This window comes from Balaenoptera physalus (assembly GCF_965194825.1).
Source record: "Balaenoptera physalus genome assembly, chromosome: 3".
Classification (NCBI taxonomy): Eukaryota; Metazoa; Chordata; class Mammalia; order Artiodactyla; family Balaenopteridae; genus Balaenoptera; species Balaenoptera physalus.
In genome coordinates, this window is record NC_138890.1 from 124,165,236 (window position 1) to 124,190,210 (window position 24,975).

Consider the following 24,975-nt stretch of genomic DNA (forward strand, 5'->3'; position numbering starts at 1 on the left):
TGGATGTTTAATTTTATAGTGTTCTTTCAACATCTGTTCCGATGAACATTTGACCCATTGCTATGATGTATTAGTAGTGTTCATACTATTAAACCAATCAGCATTCTTGGGATAAACCTCAGGAGTTTATTGTAAATAATTCTTACAGTATTCTATTAAATTTTAACATTTATATTTCAAAAGCGAAGTTGGGGGGCTTCCCTGGTGGCGCAGTGGTTGAGAATCTGCCTGCCAATGCAGGGGACATGGGTTCGAGCCCTGGTCTGGGAAGATCCCACATGCCGTGGAGCAACTAGGCCCGTGAGCCACAATTACTGAGCCTGAGTGTCTGGAGCCTGTGCTCCGCAACAAGAGAGGCCGCGATAATGAGAGGCTCGCGCACCGCGATGAAGAGTGGCCCCCACTTGCCACAACTAGAGAAAGCCCTGGCACAGAAACGAAGACCCAACACAGCCATAATTAATTAATTAATTAATTAATTAATTAATTAATTAATTAATTTTAAAAAGGTGAAGTGGGTTGGTGGTTTTCTTTTTTTTTTTTTTTTTTTTCCACACACACACACACTGTATTTTATTTTTACAAGAGATAAATAGACTGACACCAAGCATTGTACATGGATGACCACAACAAAAGCAACAATGATTGCAATTACCAAACATGAAACACACTCATACTATGTCATAATATTGCCATTCAGTCCAGTAATCCTCCACTGTAACAGCTCCTTTACTTTGCAGTGAAAATTGATTTGTATATTCCCTGCCTCTGAGTCCTTGTGGGATTTTTTTTTTTTTAATTCAGACAGAAAGTCACAAAAATTATACTCATCCTCATCAGTTCACTCAGTCCCATGTAATTAATTGTTGTTTTTTTTTTTTCATCTTGATCTTTTGTTAGCACTTTTATGAGTTCATCAGTTTTTCATCAGAGTTCTGAAAATGCTTATTCATTCAGTTCAGCAGTACAGTCAGTTACCAGAAACCTGTACTTGTCAGAGTCTTTTCCATGAATTTCTTGAAGATGAAACCCTTTTATAGGAACATATTTGCAAAATCATCAGAGTACACCCAGAACTGTCTGTAAATGACAAAAGACTTAAAAATGACCATGGTAAAAGATTTGATGAAAGTTCATAATAATGCAGTTGACAAGAAAATTAGTTATTTCTGAGATATACATTTTAAAGTAATAACTAGGATTATTACTTATAACATTATACCAGAACATATAAGATTTTTAGAAATTTCATGTAATGTCTGAAACATTTATATTAACATATTTCCATACATATTTCCATACAAATACAAGATTTTTAGAAATTTCATGTAACGTCTGAAACATTTATATGAACATATTTCCATACATATTTCCATACAAATACAAATATAAGATTTTTAGAAATTTCATGTAATGTCTGAAACATTTATATTAACATATTTCCATACAAATAACCCAATGAAAGTTTAGTATTAGTTGTTTTGTTTGTTTTTTTATACTGCAGGTTCTTATTAGGCATCAATTTTATACACATCAGTGTATACATGTCAATCCCAATCGCCCAATTCAGCACACCACCATCCCCACCTCACTGCAGTTTTCCCCCCTTGGTGTCCATATGTCCATTCTCTACATCTGTGTCTCAACTTCTGCCCTGCAAACTGGCTCATCTGTACCATTTTTCTAGGTTCCACATACATGCATTAATATACGATATTTGTTTTTCTCTTTCTGACTTACTTCACTCTGTATGACAGTCTCTAGATCCATCCACGCCTCAACAAATGACTCAATTTCGTTCCTTTTTATGGCTGAGTAATATTCCATTGTATATATGTACCACATCTTCTTTAGCCATTCGTCTGTTGATGGGCATTTAGGTTGCTTCCATGACCTGGCTATTGTAAATAGTGCTGCAATGAACATTCGGGTGCATGTGTCTTTTTGAATTACGTTTTTCTCTGGGTATATGCCCAGTAGTGGGATTGCTGGGTCATATGGTAATTCTATTTTTAGTTTTTTAAGGAACCTCCATATTGTTCTCCATAGTGGCTGTATCAATTTACATTCCCACCAACAGTGCAAGAGGGTTCCCTTTTCTCCACACCCTCTCCAGCATTTGTTGTTTGTAGATTTTCTGATGATGCCCATTCTAACAGGAGTGAGGTGATACCTCATTGTAGTTTTGATTTGCATTTCTCTAATAATTAGTGATGTTGAGCATCTTTTCATGTGCTTCGTGGCCGTCTGTATGTCTTCTTTGGAGAAATGTCTATTTAGGTCTTCTGCCCATTTTTGGATTGGGGTGTTTATTTCTTTGATATTGAGCTGAATGAGCTGTTTATATATTTTGGAGATTAATCCTTTGTCCGTTGATTCATTTGCAAATATTTTCTCCCATTCTGAGGGTTGTCTTTTCGTCTTGTTTATGGTTTCCTTTGCTGTGCAAAAGCTTTGAAGTTTCATTAGGTCCCACTTGTTTATTTTTGTTTTTATTTCCATTACTCTAGGAGGTGGATCAAAAAAGATCTTGCTGTGATTTATGTCAAAGAGTGTTCTTCCTATGTTTTCCTCTAAGAGTTTTATAGTGTCCAGTCTTATATTTAGGTCTCTAATCCATTTTGAGTTTATTTTTGTGTATGGTGTTAGGGAGTATTCTAATTTCATTCTTTTACATGTAGCTGTCCAGTTTTCCCAGCACCACTTATTGAAGAGACTGTCTTTTCTCCACTGTATATCTTTGCCTCCTTTGTCATAGATTAGTTGACCATAGGTGCGTGGGTTAATCTCTGGGCTTTCTATCTTGTTCCATTGATCTATGTTTCTGTTTTTGTGCCAGTACCATATTGTCTTGATTACTGTAGCTTTGTAGTATAGTCTGAAGTCAGGGAGTCTGATTCCTCCAGCTCCATTTTTTTGCCTCAAGACTGCTTTGGCTATTCGGGGTCTTTTGTGTCTCCATACAAATTTTAAGATGATTTGTTCTAGCTCCGTAAAAAATGCCATTGGTAATTTGATAGGGATTGCATTGAATCTGTAGATTGCTTTGGGTAGTATACTCATTTTCACAATGTTGATTCTTCCAATCCAAGAACATGGTATATCTCTCCATCTGTTGGTATCATCTTTAATTTCTTTCATCAGTGTCTTATAGTTTTCTGCATACAGGTCTTTTGTCTCCCTAGGTAGGTTTATTCCTAGGTATTTTATTCTTTTTGTTGCAATGGTAAATGGGAGTGCTTCCATAATTTCTCTTTCAGATTTTTCATCATTAGTGTATAGGAATGCAAGAGATTTCTGTGCATTAATTTTGTATCCTGCAACTTTACCATATTCATTAATTAGCTCTAGCAGTTTTCTGGTGGCAGTTTTAGGATTCTCTATGTATAGTATCATGTCATCTGCAAACAGTGACAGTTTTACTTCCTCTTTTCCAATTTGTATTCCTTTTATTTCTTTTTCTTCTCTGATTGCCGTGGCTAGGACTTCCAGAACTATGTTGAATAATAGTGGTGAGAGTGGACATCCTTGTCTTGTTCCTGATCTTAGAGGAAATGCTTTCAGTTTTTCACCATTGAGAATGATGTTTGCTGTGGGTTTGTCATATATGGCCTTTATTATGTTGAGGTAGGTTCCCTCTATGCCCACTTTCTGGAGAGTTTTTATCAGGAATGGGTGTTGAATTTTGTCAAAAGCTTTTTCTGCATCTATTGAGATGATCATATGGTTTTTATTCTTCAGTTTGTTAATATGGTGTATCACATTGATTGATTTGCGTATATTGAAGAATCCTTGCATCCCTGGGATAAATCCCACTTGATCGTGGTGTATGATCCTTTTAATGTGTTGTTGGATTCTGTTTGCTAGTATTTTGTTGAGGATTTTTGCATCTATATTCATGAGTGATATTGGTCTGTAATTTTCTTTTTTTGTAGTGTCTTTGTCTGGTTTTGGTATCAGGGTGATGGTGGCCTCATAGAATGAGTTTGGTAGTGTTCCTTCCTCTGCAATTTTTTGGAAGAGTTTGAGAAGGATGGGTGTTAGCTCTTCTCTAAATGTTTGATAGAATTCACCTGTGAAGCCATCTGGTCCTGGACTTTTGTTTGTTGGAAGATTTTTAATCACAGTTTCAATTTCATTACTTGTGATTGGTCTGTTCATATTTTCTGTTTCTTCCTGATTCAGTCTTGGAAGGTTATACCTTTCTAAGAATTTGTCCATTTCTTCCAGGTTGTCCATTTTATTGGCATAAAGTTGCTTATAGTAGTCTCTTAGGATGTTTTGTATTTCTGCGGTGTCTGTTGTAACTTCTCCTTTTTCATTTCTGATTTTATTGATTTGAGTCCTCTCCCTCTTTTTCTTGATGAGTCTGGCTAATGGCTTATCAATTTTGTTTATCTTCTCAAAGAACCAACTTTTAGTTTTATTGATCTTTGCTATTGTTTTCTTTGTTTCTATTTCATTTATTTCTGCTCTGATCTTTATGATTTCTTTCCTTCTGCTAACTTTGGGTTTTGTTTGTTCTTCTTTCTCTAGTTTCTTTAGGTGTAAGGTTAGATTGTTTACTTGAGATTTTTCTTGTTTCTTTAGGTAGGCTTGTATAGCTATAAACTTCCCTCTTAGAACCGCTTTTGCTGCATCCCATAGGTTTTGGGTCGTCGTGTTTTCATTGTCATTTGTCTCTAGGTATTTTTTTATTTCCTCTTTGATTTCTTCAGTGATCTCTTGGTTATTTAGTAACGTATTGTTTAGCCTCCATGTGTTTGTCTTTTTTACGTTTTTTTCCCTGTAATTCATTTCTAATCTCATAGCGTTGTGGTCAGAAAAGATGCTTGGTATGATTTCAATTTTCTTAAATTTACTGAGGCTTGATTTGTGACCCAAGATGTGATCTATCCTGGAGAATGTTCCGTGCGCACTTGAGAAGAACGTGTAATCTGCTGTTTTTGGATGGAATGTCCTATATATATCAATTAAATCTATCTGGTCTATTGTGTCATTTAAAGCTTCTGTTTCCTTATTTATTTTCATTTTGGATGATCTGTCCATTGGTGTAAGTGAAGTGTTAAAGTCCCCCACTATTACTGTGTTACTGTCGATTTCCTCTTTTATAGCTGTTAGCAGTTGCCTTATGTATTGAGGTGCTCCTATGTTGGGTGCATATATATTTATAATTGTTATATCTTCTTCTTGGATTGATCCCTGGATCATTATGTAGTGTCCTTCCTTGTCTCTTGTAACATTCTTTATTTTAAAGTCTATTTTATCTGATATGAGTATAGCTACTCCAGCTTTCTTTTGATTTCCATTTGCATGGAATATCTTTTTCCATCCCCTCACTTTCAGTCTGTATGTGTCCCTAGGTCTAAAGTGGGTCTCTTGTAGACAGCATATATATGGGTCTTGTTTTTGTATCCATTCAGCCAGTCTATGTCTTTTGGTTGGGGCGTTTAGTCCATTCACGTTTAAGGTAATTATCGATATGTATGTTCCTATGACCATTTTCTTAATTGTTTTGGGTTTGTTTTTGTAGGTACTTTTCTTCTCTTGTGTTTCCCACTTAGAGAAGTTCCTTTAGCATTTGTTGTAGAGCTGGTTTGGTGGTGCTGAATTCTCTTAGCTTTTGCTTGTCTGTAAAGCTTTTGATTTCTCCATCAAATCTAAATGTGATCCTTGCCGGGTAGAGTAATCTTGGTTGTAGGTTCTTCCCTTTCATCACATTAAGTATATCATGCCACTCCCTTCTGGCTTGCAGAGTTTCTGCTGAGAAATCAGCTGTTAACCTTATGGGAGTTCCCTTGTATGTTATTTGTCGTTTTTCCCTTGCTGCTTTCAATAATTTTTCTTTGTCTTTAATTTTTGCCACTTTGATTACTATGTGTCTCGGCGTGTTTCTCCTTGGGTTTATTCTGTATGGGACTCTCTGCGCTTCCTGGACTTGGGTGGCTATTTCCTTTCTCATGTTAGGGAAGTTTTCGACTATAATCTCTTCAAATATTTTCTCTGGTCCTTTCTCTCTCTCTTCTCCTTCTGGGACCCCTATAATGCGAATGTTGTTGCGTTTAATGTTGTCCCAGAGGTCTCTTAGGCTGTCTTCATTTCTTTTCATTCTTTTTTCTTTAGTCTGTTCCGCAGCAGTGAATTCCACCATTCTGTCTTCCAGGTCACTTATCCGTTCTTCTGCCTCAGTTATTCTGCTATTGATTCCTTCTAGTGTAGTTTTCATTTCAGTTATTGTATTGGTCATCTCTGTTTGTTTGTTCTTTAATTCTTCTAGGTCTTTGTTAATCATTTCTTGCATCTTCTCAATCTTTGCCTCCATTCTTATTCCAAGGTCCTGGATCATCTTCACTATCATTATTCTGAATTCTTTTTCTGGAAGGTTGCCTATCTCCACTTCATTTAGTTGTTTTTCTGGTGTTTTTTCTTGTTCCTTCATCTGGTATATAGCCCTCTGCCTTTTCATCTTCTCTATCTCTCTGTAACTGTGGTTTTTGGTCCACAGGCTGCAGGATTGTAGTTTTTCTTGCTTCTGTTGTCTGCCCTCTGGTGGTTGAGGCTATCTAAGAGGCTTGATGGGAGGCTCTGGTGGTGGGTAGAGCTGACTGTTGCTGTGGCGGTCAGAGCTCAGTAAAACCTTAATCCACTTGACTGTTGATGGGTGGGGCTGGGTTCCCTCCCTGTTGCTGTGGCATCAGAGCTCAGTAAAACCTTAATCCACTTGACTGTTGATGGGTGGGGCTGGGTTCCCTCCCTGTTGGTTGTTTTGCCTGAGGCAACCCAACACTGGAGCCTACCCGGGCTCTTTGGTGGGGTTAATGGCAGACTCTGGGAGGGCTCACGCCAAGGAGAACTTCCCAGAACCTCGGCTGCCAGTGTCCTTATCCCCACGGTGAAACAGAGCCACCACTCGCCTCTGCAGGAGACCCCCCAACACCAGCAGGTAGGTCTGGTTCAGTCTCCCCCAGGGTCACTGCTCCTTCCCCTGGGTCCTGATTCACACATTACTTTGTGTGTGCCCTCCAAGAGTGGGGTCTCTGTTTCCCCCAGTCCTGTCAAAGTCCTGCAGTCAATTCCCACTAGGCTTCAAAGTCTGATTCTCTAGGAATTCCTCCTCCCGTAGCCGGACCCCCAGGTTGGGAAGCCTGACGTGGGGCTCAGAACGTTCACTCCAGTGGGTGGACTTCTGTGGTATAAGTGTTCGCCAGTCTGTGAGTCACCCACCCAGCAGTTATGGGATTTGATTTTACTCTGATTGCGCCCCTCCTACCGTCTCACTGTGGCTTCTCCTCTGTCCTTGGACGTGGGGTAGCCTCCTTGGTGAAGTCCAGGGTCTTAATTAATTAATTAATTAATTTTAAAAAGGTGAAGTGGGTTGGTGGTTTTCTTATTTTGTGCTTTATGAGCATTTTCTTTTTATTTTCTTCTGTGAGGTACAAGCAAATCACTGTTTTTCATGCTAGTATGTTATTACCTTTAAGTCTTTAAAACACACACCTGAATGCATATTTTACTAATTAATAAATTCAAAAGGAATGCAGTATAACTCTTGTTTCCTGCCCCACTCCCCAAAATCAGTCAAGGAACTTAGTGTATGTGTACTTCTGCCACATCTCCATCTCTCATCTTAGTTGATATGAGTTCCAGATCTACACTGCTAATGGTGAGTCATTATTTATACTACTACATTTTTAAAAAACCTTTTCAAGCTTTCATTTTCCTATTAATGCTCACCACTGTACTTTTATACTTCATTTTTCCAATTCTTTAATTCTTCATTTTAATTTAACTCTCAGTCATCTTCTATTTATCTTTAAGTGAGTTTCTCAGGAAAGATATGGAAAGTACATTTTACGTGACCTCGAACATATGAACATACACATATATATGTATAATATCTTAGCAAATAGAGCTCTTTGACTACAACATCATTATACAGCACTTTGTGGAAGGAAAGTCTGAGGCCAGTATGAATTTTATACCTTTGTAAGCAGTTAGTTTTTTGGGTTTTTTTTTTCCTGTTCAGATATTTTTCCTTCATTACTCAAAAATTTACAAGTCATGGGACTACATTTAGGGCAGAGTTTTATTTGTTTCTTTTCTTTTCTTTTCTTTTCTTTTCTTTTCTTTCCTTCCTTCCTTCCCTCCTTCCTTCCTTCCTTCCTTCCTTCCTTCCTTCCTTCCTTCCTTCCTTCCTTTCTTTCTTTCTTTCTTTCTTCTTCCTTCCTTCCTTCTTTCCTTTCTTTCTTTCTTTTTTGTTACTCAATTTTTCTTCCAACTTGGGAAAGTCTTCATTAATAGTATCTTTCATTATTGTTTTTGTTCCATTTATCTGGTCCCGCACCAAAAGGATATATTGCTATAAATTAATTAATGAATTCCCAATTTATCTGGTATGGATGTTTAATACCAGAAAGTATAGTTTCTTAAATCTAACACAGAAATTTGAGGCTGTTGCGGGGAGGTGGGCAGCTGATGTCTCTGGTCAGCTCAAAAAGCAGCTTTCCTGTTTCCGGAAGTGACTGCCAGATATTTTGGTGTAGGAACTAAGTCCCCTCTGTTGGGGTAAGTAGTGTAGGAGGGTGAAATCCACCTTTGTCTTCTGCCTATTGAGTTGTCATACTGTTTCTGAGATCTAGCCATGAGTTGACTGTTTTTGAATCATGAGATTTAGTGTTGTACACAGGGGTAGTTCTTCCTAAAGACATAACCAATCATTGGTGTATTCTTAATCTCCAGTATTACTGCAGTTTTACAAATTGGGGATGGTGGGATATTACAAATATTTCAATGAAAAGCATGATTAACTACCAAACACTCAAGGGTTGACCCGTAAGTTAACCATTCACTCTGAGGTATGTTAATGTCAGTGACTAAAATTAGGTGTTGTAACTTCTATCTTGCTAGTTCAGATAACAACTTCTATCTTGGCATTTCAGGAAACAAAATGGTAAGTAGGAGCAGGTTAGATAGAACATATTCATGACAGAAATGGTTAAGGCCTCACATCACCAGAAGAAATAAATATCCATCATTTATGTCAACAATAAGAGCAGGAGGGATGAAATAGAACAACCGACAAAGCAGACTGCTACTGGTTATGTGAAATTTGTTGCAGAGGAGGTATCTACATCTCTTGTGTTAAAAGTCTGCCTGGGTCTCCAGAGGAGGGAGAAGAATTTGCATTTGGCCTTTCTCTTTTGAAAATCAAAACTGTCAAATGAAATGACTAGTGATAAGCTTAAAACCCACATTTCCCGAATTCCACTGAAATAATGGCACAAAAGAAAAAAATGTGAAGTCAACATATTTTTTTTTTTCTTTCAATTTCAAGGATGCTAGAATGTGTCCATTCCCCAGCCAAATTACTGATCCCACAAGGAAGCAGGCTTTTTTTTTTTTTTTTTTTTTACCAATTAAGGAACTTGCTTCATTTCCTGCATTTGGTCTATTTAAAATGATTTGCATCTCTTAACATTGAAGTGGGGCATGTTCTTTGCCTGAGGATCTCACATACACACACACACACACACACACACACACACTCTCTCTCTCTCTCTCTCTCTCTCTCTCTCTCTCTCTCGCTCACTCACTCCCTCTTTCAAAACCTTCAAAACTAAATTCATTCCTTTAATGACTGGTTGGTCACTCCGGTAACTATTGTAGAGTTCTGGAACATTTCCACATGTGCAAAAGGAGGCTTTCAGGCCTCAAAGTTCCAGTTTATAGATATACCTACCACTAACTGAGATGTAATGTTACACCAAATAATCAAAGGGGATAGCCTTCAAAGTGTGCCTGGGAGGCCCAGGCAACAGGACAACCAATTTTCCCATCGAAAGTCCAAATGGAACATCCATCCTCATATGATGATAAAATGAAAAAAGTGACCATATCTAGAACATGCTTGTGGGTCATTCAGGCATGTCCCCCTCCCTCCATTTAGGTCTGTAGAGTCCAACCTGCTGTCCCACCCAACTCTTTTCCTTAATATTTTAGATGCTGACAGACCATTTTCTTTCAGACCCTAAAGCATGATCCCAATGAAGAACACAAGGCCAATGTGAATTAACACTGAAAACACAGGGTGAAAACAACTCCTTTAAAACAAACCAAAAAAAAAAAAAAAAAATCTGGGAATATGGAGTTATAGCCTTAGAAAACATACTTCAAAAGATTATTAGAAAAAATACATGTAATTCAACCTCCTCCTTTAACAGAAAAGGAAATTAAAGCCAAATAAAGAGACTTGACTGACAGCAGACCACCATAAAGCTTTAAGAATATTAACCTGAAATATCACTTCTTTTTATCTAAGGAAAAAAGGTGAACATAGTGCATGTAATCAAATGCTGGGTTTTAGTTCACACCTGATACCTTAAGTGATGGACCACTTTGGAATGTTTATGCTTTAGGGGAAATCCTTTGGTGCCCCTATATCAGAGATTCTCCACCAGTGAGGGGGAATGTCGGCATGAGATTCAGCAGCAGTATAATTAATGGATGCACAGTTTTCATAAAAATGGGTAGGGATTTCCTCTCTCAGCCCACTTGTTTACTAGGTAAGTGCCATTTCCTGCTGACCATCCTTGATCTGATTTAGTCACATTGAGGGTTGTCAATACACTATTATCCTGCTCATCTCCTGACTACCAGTTACTCTTTTCATGTATCAGAGCAATAGTTCATTCTTAAAATAATCTGGGATTTTTCTCTATCCTCAAAACACACCATGAATGATAACTATAACAACAAAATGCCTGTAAGCCTATGTGTTTCTTTTTGTAAAAAGTGAGCTCCCCCCTCCACTTCGGGGGAGGCGGGGGCAAGTTCTTTGACAGAGTAGAAGAGAAGAAACAGAAATGAAGAAAAACACTGATCTAGGCACTGTGTCTCGCCCAGGAGAAAAGAGTGAATCAAAGCTCGCTCTGGAAGGCAGCTATGCTCACCACGACTTGGGATTAACATATACACACTACTATATATAAAACAGATAATCAACAAGGACCTACTGTATAGCACAGGGAACTCTATACTCTGTAATAACCTATATAGGAAAAGAATCTGAAAAAGAATAGATAGTATGTGTATAACTAAATCACTTTGCTGCACACCTGAAACTAACACAACATTGTAAATCAAATAAACTCCGATACAAAAAAAATAAAACATAAGATGTGAGGTTAAATAAAAGAAATAAAATAAAATAAAAAAATAAATAATAAATAAATAATACTGACACTGGCGGGGGGCGGGGGGGGGAGCTCACTCTGAGGATGTCCCAGGGCTTCCCTGATCCCTCCAGAAGGCATTTTTGGGGCCAGATTCCAGAGCCTCTTCTTGGAGGGGTGCAAGAGGCAGTGACCGGGAAGCAGCGTTCCAGACCTGCTCTGACACCAACAAGCCATGCAATCCTCAACACTTGGCTGCAGGGGGTCTCAGTGTCCTTAAAACCGTTTTCAAACCTGAATGTGTATGTGTGCGCGTGTACGTGCTAAATCTTTAACTCAAGCAAAAGACTACTTTCTATCCTCAAATGTGACAAAGTTTGAGCGTCTCTGGCTGAAGCAGAGGTGGAGTGGGGGACTGCAAAGCCCACTTCCACATCACCCTTCCCGCTCCCTAACCCTGAGGCAGCTCCTCTATAACTAATGTGGTTCTGACCCACTGGAGTTGGCTCTTTTAAAAAAATGCTGTTCATTTCCCAAGTCAGCTCTAAATCAGAGGAAGTACACAGCAAAGGGACCTCCAAAGGCTGGTGTGCCAAAATGAAAATATCACAGACTACTACAAATGTGTCCCAGCAGAGACTGCTACAAGGAGGCCACATTCCATTGCCAGCACCCCACTTGCAGACTGCGACAAGCCTGTGCTCTACTTTGTTTTGTATTTACACACTGTATTATCTTATCATTTTAACTACATTATGAATTCAAATTGGTCATAATAATACTTTGACAGTTTCTTCAAACCTCACACTGTGTGGCACTTTATCATATTGCAAATACTATCACATTCAGGCAATCATATGAGACTACAAGGGGAAAGTTCTATTATTTCCGTTTTATAGATAAGGAAGTTGAGATCTAAAGAGTGACTTGCCCAAATTAACGCTGCTGATACATGGAGAGCTGAGGTCCGGTGTTTATTACATATACCATTTAGTATGCTTATCAATTGTTCGAGATCTCAAAATTAAAAGGGTTTGGGGAGCATGATTACTGAGTTACATAGTAGCTGGAGGTTTCTACACTAGAGTCTAGTGCTCAATGCCTGGGAAAGCAGGAACACAGTGTGAAGTGTTAACAACTCCACAGCTTTGTGTAATAGTTCCTTCTCTATTTACCTCACTAACTTCAGCAGGTCACCATGATGTTAGTGGGTGCAAAGTTCCTGGAAGTTTATAGAGCTAGCCATTGTTTCACCTAGAGAGAACACACTTGAGATATACTTGGAAACGCGTAAAGTTGTTCTGGTGCCTACATAACACATTCTTGATCCTTATTAAATGTCATCTGCAGCAAGCATTAAAGAGCATTTCCTGTGGACCCAATCTTTGACTCTTAATGACTCAAAAATCTCAGTCAGACAACAATGGATGGCCCAAAGACACAAATACAAGACAATAGAAGGCCAGCACTTTAAAGAATACCTTCCCAGATTAGGCTGAGAAACTAATCAAAGTTGATCACAAAGATTTATGTACAATGCTATTCACCACAATATTACTTATAAGAACAAAAAACTGGAAAGAGCCAAAATACTCATTACGGGGAGGTAACTATGGCACATTCATGAAATGGAATATATCTACTCATTAAAACCAAGTATTTGAAACAACAACGAAAAGGTATTTAATGGTATGTAAAAATCTCAAAATAATACCAGAAGAAAATGATCTAGATACAAACTTATATCTGATCCCATACTTACATATATATATATATATATATACAAAGCTATGTGTACATATGTAATTTTATGTTTGTATATACAAATTTACAGATACATAAATGTTATAAACATTATAATAGATGTAGATGTGTAAAATCTACATATTTAGACAAGTACCCAATTTTAAGTAGTTAATTCTGAGTGGTAAATAAGAATATAAATGATGTTTATATTCTTCTTTATACTTTCCTGTATTTTCCAAACTTTCTATAACAAACACGTACCGCTTTTGTGAACAGGAAAAAAAGGTTCTTAAGGACATTTTTTAAAAACCTAAAATTTCTTTTTTTAAACAAAAATGATCTCTTCTTCCTAAAACTATATGACTTTTCTTGTATGTATGTATGCTCTCCTAAATTTTCTCCACCTCTCTCTTCCCTAGTCTACAGAAACCAAATCTGCTATCAATTCTAATGTAGGAGTGTGGATGGGCTCCTCTTCCCACAGCTGAACCCTCTAAATTGGTGATAGTTAACAGATTGTATGTACACCTTAACATCCCATGACAAACTCTGCAATTACCCACTGTTACTCCTAACATCAAAGCTTAGAACTTGAAAAGCCTGCAATTTGCATGGCTTTGTGGAGAAGTGCTCACACATTACCACAGTAAATACAACAATCTGCATTAAAGCATCATTAAAGCTGAAATTGTAATTATGCCAGGGTAAGTTCAAAGATAGAGATGGCATTGCTAGACGTGATATTTAAGAAAATGCTCTTTAGTGTAGGTACTTGAATTTAAAACACAGACTTTTAATCCTCCCTTACAGGTTGCCCAAGAGGGAGCATCTAGCCTTCTACCAAGGGCGCGGGGCTCTTAATGAAGACAGCTGGCTGATCCCCAGGCTAACAGGACCCTTACCTCAAGTTCTTTTATCTCTATGGAACAGTTAGGTTTCCTGTGATACAAATCCACACACTCTCACCAGCCTAATGGGCTGAAGAAGACAGTCTGTATTTACATATAGCTGAGAATTTTTCACTCTAGTTCAGAGACAACTTGGGAGTAAGCTAGTGAAGAGGGTGCCAGAGCATCAAAGTGCCAGAAAAACCGAAGTCACTGTGACAGTCACCAAAGCAGACTGTCCAGTCTGAGACCATCAGGTAGTGAAAACCTCAAGGGTGAGGAGAGAAGTGATTCAGCAAGTATTTTAAATGTACCGTTTTACTTTCTAGGTCATCATTTACTTATCATATATCTTAGAATAAAAGCAACCCTAAACGTAAGGCAATCCCTTATTTCTCAACTAGCATATAAAAAAGGTTTTTTGGGGGGCCAATTTGAATATATAAACTTCCCAGAGATTTAGAAGACATAATAATACATGTCATTTATATATTTTAAATCAATGAAATACATAATTATCATACTTAAGAGATTTAAATCTGAAAATGTCTAATCTCAAAGACAAAGTTGATAAACCAATTATTTTAATATTCATTTGTAATATTTTATAGAATTTGAAATTAAAAATATTCTATATCTCACTAACTTTAGAGAAAACTGGCTATTTGAGACCTGAGTTTCTTAAGTATTCTTATCCATCTAAAATTTATAAGAATCTCTTTTCTCAGAGAAAAAATAACTTCAAGAATTCCCAATGTCTTTTCTCTATCAGAAAGAGAACATTTCAGATTTCCTTAATTTCAGTGAAACACTGCCTTGTTTGATTGCTCTGTGGACTTGGGAGGGGGTAAAGCACCTTAGCAACCAAACTAATAAAGAGTATAAAAGGCAACAGCTCCCTCTCAGCTTTTAGCAATGGTTGAAACAGATTATATTATGGACAAGGCAAATGAAAGATTTGCTAAAATGACTTTCAAAATAAAGTTATTAAGATAATGCACTATAATGTGTGGGGCTTTGTAAGTACTCAGACAGATATTTCAGAGGACTTTCTCTTTGCGGGGAAAACAAACCTTGCCTTCGATCAGAAGTTCAGTGCATTTTTAGTCAACAGAGTAAAAATGACCTCTGTGCATTTCTTTATAAACAGATATTTACTCTTTCAACAAATATTTGTTATGTGCCCCATAGAGATTACTGACTTGATGCTAAAATTCACCAGTCCCTCTCTGGGAGCCCTGTCTTCTTTTGGCATCTGTGACACTACCTTCTCCTCTTTCCCTCCTGCCTCTCAGCTTGCTGCTTCTCAGTTTCTTGTCGGCTACTTGTCTTCTCAGAATGTCTAAATGTTGGCCTTGTAGACTCAGTTCAAAGTTCTGTCTTCAGAACCTCCAAAACTCTTTCCCTCAATGATTTTATCCCCTCCTCACGTTTTAAATACTGTCTATAAATGCATGGTCCAGACTGTTATCACCAGCACAGACTCCTGAGTTTCAGGCCCATGGAACAACTGTTTATTTACATCACTTACAAGTCTCTTGGGCATCTTAAATCCAATCAGCAGCAAAGTGAACTCTTAAGCATTATCTCAGATCTGTTCTTGTCTCCTGTATCTTGGGAAGCACCCCTTCCACTGACCCATGTTCTCAGCAAGGTCTCTGGAAGCCCCCCTTGATCAACTCTCTCTCACCCCACAAATCCATCAGTAAATATTGTCAATTCTAACTTGAAAAATATGTAATGAAGATCCAATTGGTACTTAAGAAACCAAACCAAGCCAAAGAAAATCCACAGTTGATGCATAAACACAAAAAAAGTTGCCAAATTTTGATTTAAAACAATAAATAGAAAGGAATAGCGCTTCCCAAAGGATGGAGGAGCAAAATCTTCCTGAGTAGCTGCCCAGGGGACCCATGTTCACAAACAAAAACAAAAACAATGCCACTTTTGTTAACACAGGGGTGCATTAAGATTAAATTTAGCAGTAAGCTTCCAAAAGCTTCAATTTATAATAAAGGAGAAACCAAAAAGCTAAATCAAAGACCATTCAGGTTAAATTCTACATTTAGATTTAGGGGACTATCTAGAGATTAGGGAAAAGATGCCAGTCTTTATCTATCTATCTATCCATCTATCTATTTATTTATTTATTTATATTTAGAGATTAGGGGAAAGATGCCAGTCATTAAATTATCATTAGGAATATACTACATGTAAACATTACACTCTTCTCAAAGAACCAAAATGATAAATGCAGGTCACAGGACAGATGGAGCTGCATGAAGGAATTAACAAATACTAATGATGTTGGTATATACCCCTGATTAGTGACTCAACACAAAGCCATACCCAAAACTAAGAAAACACAATGACTGACGTCAGTTCATCTGATTTTATCATCCTTTTCCTTAAGCAGGAAGGGCAAGATGTGTCATTACTCAAGCCAACAATTGGCAATTACACAAAGGCTAAGGATTAAAAAAAACCCAAAAAAACAAAAAACTGTGGGTACAACGTGAAATAAGAAAGATGTATTCTCCGTAATTCAGAGAAACTGATTTATGAAATACTTGAAATCACACAACAGTTGCATTGCGAAATCATACACCGTGGACACACATACTAGATTAAGAACTCTGGTCTTGAGCTCATTTAAGGTTTTAATAAAAGCAGATGATTCCAAGGTAATGTTCCACCCAAGGGTGACTATGTTCAGCCATATGATTTGCCAATTTTACCTACATAAAATGAAACTCTATGAGGAGGACATCAAGGTGCTCTCACCTGAAAACAATGTTTTACAAGTTTAAGTTGATTTTGTTGAGATCTGCTTATAAGTAGAAAAAAATAACGAATGACTATATCAGAGATTGCTCTTGAGTAAAACAAGAAAGTTTCTATCACTTTAAAGAAAGAGTGGTTATACGGGACATCTGCAAACTTAATTTGCATTAAGGCTAGCCATCAATTTGCTATGACTCTAGAAGCACACAACCTTGCTTTGTCTTATTCCTCAAATATAAAGAAGCAAAGCAACCATCTGTCTTGTACCATCATGTCTGTGTAGCCAAAGGAGGTCACTGCCCTGCTGATTGAACATTTTTATTAAAGATCTACAAATCACATTTAAACAGTCTGGCAAACAATATTTCAAGCACAGAAAACCTACTGAAAGCTTGAATGAAAGTCACACAACAAAATGATGAAACAAAGGTACTCTTACGCTCAGGGCTATGTCCCTAGTCTCACCTTATCTAAGAAGAAATCTTTCACTTATACCTAAAGATCATTCATCTCTATTGACTAGGTTGTTCCCACCAGCAAACTAAAATTCATGGTAACGGCTTTCCTTCTGTGTGCTGCATGCAAACCTGATGGGGCCACAAATATCTGAGCAGAAATATGTAAGTGTACCGTCTCCCTAGTCATCTAGGGGGTTGAGAGAAACTGTCTTAATGCCTTTTTTTTTTTTTTTTTTTTTTTTTTATACTTCTATCTTCCTCCCTTTGTAGGTTAGCCTATGAGGTTTAGGAAGAATTCAAAAAAGACCTTGTTCCTCAAAAATTCACTCACTGCTTGGGAAAACCATCACCCTAAATGGCAGACTAAGAACACAAGGAGGTAAAGAAACACTTCACTGATATTAAGCTTGTCAAAAATAAGAGGCAGGGGAAACAGTGAGGTCAGAGCAGCGATTCTTAGAGGAAGACCAGCCTTGTTTTTTTTTTTAAAAAAAGGAACTGTAAAACAACTAGATAAGACAAAAACAAAAATGGAAGAAATCCATTTTATATATATTTAAAAAAATGGAAGAAAGAAAAAGACAAACTTGATGACAACAAAAATAAAAACTTGCATTCATCAAAAAACAGCATTAAAAAAATAGCAATTCATGGGGCTTCCCTGGTGGCGCAGTGGTTGAGAATCTGCCTGCCAATGCAGGGGACACGGGTTGGAGCCCTGGTCTGGGAAGATTCCACATGCCGCGGAGCAACTAGGCCCGTGAGCCACAATTACTGAGCCTGCGCGTCTGGAGCCTGCGCTCCGCAACAGAGAGGCCGCGATAGTGAGAGGCCCGCGCACCGCGATGAAGAGTGGCCCCCGCTCGCCGCAACTAGAGAAAGCCCTCGCACAGAAACGAAGACCCAACACAGCCATAAATAAATAAATAAATAATTTTAAAAAAATTAGCAAATCAGAAAAGAGTATCAGTGAGATGACAAAAGATAACTAAAACATGCACAAATTATTCAGCTCACACCTGCTAGAATAGCTATTATCAAAATGACGAGAGATAACAGGCCTTGGTGAAGATGTGGAGAAAAGGGAATCCTTGTACACTATTGGTGGGAATGTAAATTGGAGTAGCCACTATGGAAAATACTATGGAGGTTCCTTAAAAAATTAAAAAGAGAACTACCATATGATCCAGCAATCCCACTTCAGGGTACATATTGGAAGCAAATGCAATCAGTATCTTAAAAAGATACCTGCACTCCCATGTTCACTGCAGCATTATTTACAGTAGCCAAGACATGGAAATAACCTAAGTGTCCTTCAACAGATGAATGGATAAAGAAGATGTGGTGTGTATGTACAACAGAATACTCTCCAGCTATAAAAAAGAAAGAAATCCTGCCATTTGCAACAACACAATGAATCTTGAGGGCATTATGCTAAATGAAATAAGTCAAAGAAAAATACTGTATGATCTCAGTAATATGTAAAATCTAAAAACAAAACAAAAACAAAAAAACAAACTCATAGATAGAACAACAAAGTGGAAGAAATTAAAAACCACAAGACTGGTGGTTGCCAGAGTTGGGGGGTGGGTGAAATGGGTGAAGGTGATCAAAAGGCACAGGCTTCCAGTTATGAGATAAATAAGTTCTGGGGATGTAATGTACAGCATGGTGACTATAGTTAGCAAAACCGTATTGTATATTTAAAAGCTGCTGAAAGAGTAAATCTTAGAAGTTCTCCTCCTAATACACATATACGGAATCCAAAAAAAAAAAAAAAAGGTTCTGATGAACCTAGGGGCAGGACGGGAATAAAGACACAGACGTAGAGAATGTACTTGAGGACACAGAGAGGGGGAAGGGTAAGCTGGGACGAAGTGAGAGAGTAGCATTGACATATATACACTACCAAATGTAAAACAGATAGCTAGTGGGAAGCAGCCGCATAGCACAGGGAGATCAGCTCGGTGCTTTGTGACCACCTAGAGGGGTGGGATAGGGAGGGTGGGAGGGAGATGCAAGAGGGAGGGGATATGGGGATATATGTATACGTATAGCTGATTCACTTTGTTATACAGCAGAAACGAACACAAAACTGTAAAGCAATTATACTCTAATAAAGATGTTAAAAAAAAAAGTTCTCCTTATAAGGGAAAAAAAAGTGTAACTATGTGAGGCGATGGACATTAACTAGACTTACTGTGGCAGTCTTTAAAAAAAAGATATATAATCATTGTGTTGTACATCTTAAATACAGTGTTACATGTCAATTATATCCCAATAAAACTGGAAAAGGTACTATGCTATTATGCTTGGCCTCTGTCAACAGAACCTGAAAAACTTTAACATTAGTGTTGGCAAGTGTGGAGTAAAGAAAAAGTTACAGCATATGCATTTCAGTCACATGTACAGATGTACAGACACATACACACACACACAATACGTACAGGAAAAAAGGCAAGAGATACAATAAAATGTCAGCAGGGTTATCCTTGGATAGTGGGTTTAAAGGGGATTTATGGGCTTCTCTGGTGGTGCAGTGGTTAAGAATCCACCTGCCAATACAGGGAACATGGGTTCGAGCCCTGGCCGGGGAAGATCCCACATGCCGCGGAGCAACTAAGCTCGTGCTCCACAACTACTGAGCCTGAGTTCTAGAGCCTGTAAGCCACAACTACTGAGCCCATGTGTCACAGCTACCGAAGCCCGCACGCCTAGAGCCTGTGCTCTGCAACAAGAGAAGCCACGACAATGAGAAGCCCACGCACCGCAACGAAGAGTAGCCCCCGCTCACCGCAACTAGAGAAAGCCCGCGCACAGCAACAAAGACCCAACACAGCCAAAAATAAATAAATAAATAAATAAATTTTTTAAAAAAAGGGGATTTATATTTCCATATAATTTCTCATGTTTTCTACAAACTCTCAGCTTACTGTTACAATCAGAATATCACATTTTATTTTTTAACTGTATCAGCCTTGAAGATCAGAGTCATGGGAACAGAGGCTGCAAAATATCTTGTGAGATTTTATCATACCTTAAAAATGGCTCAGGGTCATGTGGATATTGGTAAGTGGATTAAGGATTTGGTTGGCACAAAGCGCCAACATTTCAGGTTTTACTAAATCTCTTACCACCCAGCTGCATATCTTCCAAGCTTACCGTTCACATTCTTGGGGCAGTGTGTTATAATGAAGTTCCTCACCAACATCAGGGATGCTCTCACGTATGTCTCTGGCACCCTGGAACGTTGACTAATCCTGTTCTATCCCAGACTCTCTTCGTTGAATTTATTATTCCACCTTGTGTATTTTTTCTCTATCTCCACTTCACTGCTGGACTACTGACTTTCAATTCTTTGTATCAGTGTGCCTGTCTACAAAACCACTGCCTTTTACCCCCATCCTATTCAGTGTCACATCTGAATAAGTACAACTGATACAGCAGAAATGCAAGGAGAGCAAGCTGTGAAGTGGTGAGAGCAATGCGTGGCTCCAAAAGAGATGCCAACACAAGTTCAAAAGAGGAAGGGCCTCACAGTTTTCTGAAACAATAAAAATGTTATTGAAAAAGTGTACATGATGTCTCATAGTTTCTATTTGGTAACCACCTTAATTTATACTCTCGGTTGTGTTTGTTAAGCCAAGGCCCCAAGGGTAGAGGTGGGGAGAAGGGAAAATAATGAAGAAATGCACATAGAAATGTTCTCAGGGTGTTTTGAAGAGTGGGATTCGGGATGTTTCATTGCCTAACCCCATGTGTTACCCCAATACTTTCCTGAGTTTTGCAAGTTTCCACTTGGAGTTGTATTGTTCATACAATCACTCCAGTTCTCTGATTATTTTCACCTGGATGGGCCTCCTTTAGCTCAGTTACATCTTTGAAGAGAGACTTGGTGAGTAGAGCAGCAAATACAGTGGTAACTAATCCTTCAGAAATGAGGTCCCTATATATGACAGATAGATAGATAGACAGATAGACAGGTAGCTCGATAGATAGATACATAGATAGTAATTTATACAAGTTTTACCAAGTAGATACAAACCTAATAGGTTATGTGTACTTAGTGGTTTAAGAATACTTCCTGTCTTTAATAACTCCTAGAGTTGTCCAATAGGAAAGTGAGGCTTTTTTCCACCTTTCCATCCAGAAACCCTTGTATAAATGAATCTAAGTAGCCAGCTGCAAATTCCCAGTAAAACAATTTTTGAAGACACCAAAGGTTAGGTATTTTGACCAATGGGACAACATTTGATTCTAGGACTCTAGAAGTTTGGAGTCAGTGGGTCTCAGTTATTTGACTACATCTAGTCTGTGGCTCATCCTCTGTAAGTATCACTCTTAGAGCTCAGACTTTAACCATTTGAATCAAAATACAATATTGAAGTGATATTGTGCTAGGCAGAATTCTAAAAATGGTCTCCTCAAGATTCCTGTCTCCTAGTTATCCTAACCCTCATCTAGGTACTACTATGAAGGGGTTTTGCAGACGTAATTAAAGTTCCACAGCACCTGACTTTAATATACAGAGACTGAGTAACCCTGACCCAATCAGATAAGCCCTTTAAAATAAAAAATTTTCTTTGACTGACAGCAGGATAAGTTAGAGATATGGAGCATGAGAATCACTGGATGTGCCAGTGCAGGCTTGAAGATGGAGGAGGGCAGCTTCCTGCTTACAGCCAGGATAAAATGTGGATCTCAGTCCTACAGCCGCAGGGATCTGAATCTGTCCACAATCTGCATAAGCTTGGAAGTAGATTCTTTCCCAGTCTCTAGATAGGAGTCCAGCCCAGTGTGAAAATAAAGAAAGCCTCATTTTAAATGGCATGGGGAAGCCCTGAAAGGGGAGCTCTCACACACTACCACTCACACCCCAGCAGGGGGAAGGAAGAATTTCTCCCGGTCCAGCAACAGCTCAGCCACTGAGAACCAACCACCACCCTGGACTCTCCTCCCAACTTCCTCTTTTCTTCTGTAAAAACAAAAACCTCTCTTCTCTGTGTTTTGGACTTACCTACGGTTTGCTGTAATTCTCTGCTATTCCCAAATAAACTCATTTTGCTGGTAAAATAACTAGCTCTTTTTCTTTTTTTTTTTAAGGTCAATAACCGACACTGACTCTGGCCTTATGATACCGTGAGCAGAAAAAGCAGGTGAGGGTTCCTACAGAAATAGGAGCTTATCCTTTCTACCTTTCTTTGATTTTGGCCTTGAGATACCTTGACAGCTCCCCTGAAGGCAAACAAGTCAAGCCTACCTAGACTTGTATAGAACTGTAAGATCAATAAATGGATATTGTTTTAAGCCACTAAATTTTTGGTAATTTACTGCATAGTAAGCAGGTATTATTTTGTTTCCTTTACCAGTTTTATTTTTAGAGCCTTATTTCATTATAAAACCACTACACGCTAATTTCCCTACTTTCCTATTCTACAAAGATAAACACTGCTTTCTCTTTCCAAAAACTCCTTATGAATATGCATAAATATACAAGTATGCATGTCTATATGCACTCAAACACACACACACACACATATAAAATTACACAGCGTATTTTTTCGCTGAACAGTCTATCTTGGGCAGCTTTCTAACATCAGAGAACATAAAAGCCTACCTCATTCTTTGTAACAAACATGCAGTCTTGGATTATATACCTGAATTATTTTCTACTAAACCAGCCGCTTAATGAAGGGCATGTTAAATAATAAAGTGGTAACAACTTAATTTTCCATTTGCTAGTTACAAGCAATGCTAGATTTATTATTTTCTGTTATTCTGTGAGATATCAGTAAGATAAATTCCTAGAGATGGATTTGCTGGGTGCAAGGGTAAATGCAGTTGAAATTTTAACTGATACTGCAAACTAACCAAAAGGGTTGTACCAATTCACATCAACACTTACGTGATGTGAGAGGGACTGTTTCTCCACAGTCTTGCTATCATTGGATTCTATCAATTTTACAAAATTTTTGACAATATGCTAGGTGAACAATAGTGTCTCATTATTCTGGTTCATATTTCTCTTACGATTGCAATGAATCATCATTTCAAACATTTTTGTTGGCCAATTTAATTTTTTTCTATGACACGCCTTTTACATCCTTTCCCCATTTTGCTCCTGGTGCATTCACCATTTTCATATCAAGTTACACAAGCTCTTTGTATATTAAGGCAATCAGATATTTGTCAGTTATGGGCATAGAAATATTTTTCACACTTTGTTTTCTTTTGATTTTGTTTATTACACAGAATTTTTCATTTTAGGAGAGAGATACTAGTCTTTTCCTTTGGGGCTTCTGGATTAAATTTCATGCTTAGAACTAGGAGCCTGTGATTTTTACCTTTCTTTTTTTTTTTTTTTTTTTAAATGGGACTGACCTGTTCATGGTTCGTTTAGGAATGCCTGGCTGTCAACAAACACTATTTTGTCTGTGGAGATAAGCTCCAGAACATGATGCCAGTATCTCTTCTTCCTCAGGGTACCACTGACACATCTACACAAATAAAGTAATGTTCTCGTTTCTACCGATTCATTCAATGGGTATAAATTCATGTGTCAGTGACGCATGGTCTGACTCACATAATCCCTACCTAAGAAAAATAGAAAGTGTATCTACTGGGTGACTAACCACTGAGAGATGGACCTTACTCTTTCTCTTGTTTTTCATGGGGACATCAAGGAACTGTCCCCCAGGCCTCTGTGTACCATACGCAGTAGAGAATGTAGCAATAGGAAGAGGTAAGAGACGCAGTGAGTGAGAAAGCGTTTCGCATTATCAAGATGTGAGGACAGGTCCTTTATTTAATTTACATTTTATTCGTCTTTTATATAGAAATAGGAACCTACCAGACTGTGATAAATGCCATTTCTCACAAAAAGTCGACAGACTTTTCTACAGCTTCTGAGTGAATAACAACCTGTTATGTTCCTCCATAACATAAGGGGAAATGCTCTCGGAACCTGAAAGACAGGCTTCTCTCTGCCCATTCCTCCGATTAAATACAAAATTATGTTTTGAAGGAAAAAGAATTCTCCAAAGAGAAAAAAATAATAATTAAAAGGATCATTAGAGTCTTAACAACACTTTCTTTAATCTCAATATTAGAACTGAAGGAAATAATGGCAATAAAAGACTAATCAACAGGCACATCAAGTATGAAGCAATTACCACAGAACACTACAAAGAGGAGTAGGATTAAATTTGTTTAATCACAACTGAATTATATGTAAGAAATAAAATTTATCTTATACTTAGCACCTTGTATATACTGCTGGGCACTCTGACAGAGGAATGAAAAGATAAGACAAAGATATAATTCCAGCCGCTGAGTAAAGTATTTGGCCTTGCTTGACCCTCTGGTCAGCTTTCACTATTATGACAATGATATAATAAAAATCTCCAAAGTATAAAGGTAAGAATATAAATAGTTGTGTATTCACCATTCAGCTTTGGAAATATAATATTGCCAACTGCTTACCCCTCTCCACAATTATATCCTCTGACACCTTCTCAGACATAACTACTAACACAAAATGGGTCTTTAAAATGACCATATTTTCCTTTAGACTCTTACTATAAACGTACATACACAGATACATATTTATATGTGTATGTGTGTGTATCCCTAAACAAAACATTGCACGTAGCATCACATTAACCTTATATGTATGGTTTAAGTAAGATTCTTTTGCAACTTGCTTTTGTTGCCCAACACTGTCTTTGAGTGCTAGTTCATTTGTTTTCTAGGCGCACGGTGTTCCGTAGATAACTATGCCACAATTCATTTATCTACTTTCCAACTGATAGACATTTGGGCCACGTTGCTTCAAACGTTTAGCTATTACAAATGATGCCACTATGAGGAGTCTAGAGCACACCTTCTTGCATATACGTGTAGGAGTTTCTCTAAAGTTTTCCCTCAGAG

General features: G+C 37.9%; 1 protein-coding gene across 15 annotated transcripts in view; it reads right to left on the reverse strand.

The window, feature by feature from the left end:
* Window positions 1-24,975, reverse strand: part of MAST4 (microtubule associated serine/threonine kinase family member 4) — a 562,656-nt gene that overhangs the window by 94,415 nt on the left and 443,266 nt on the right. The gene's annotated exons all lie outside the window — the stretch shown is intronic.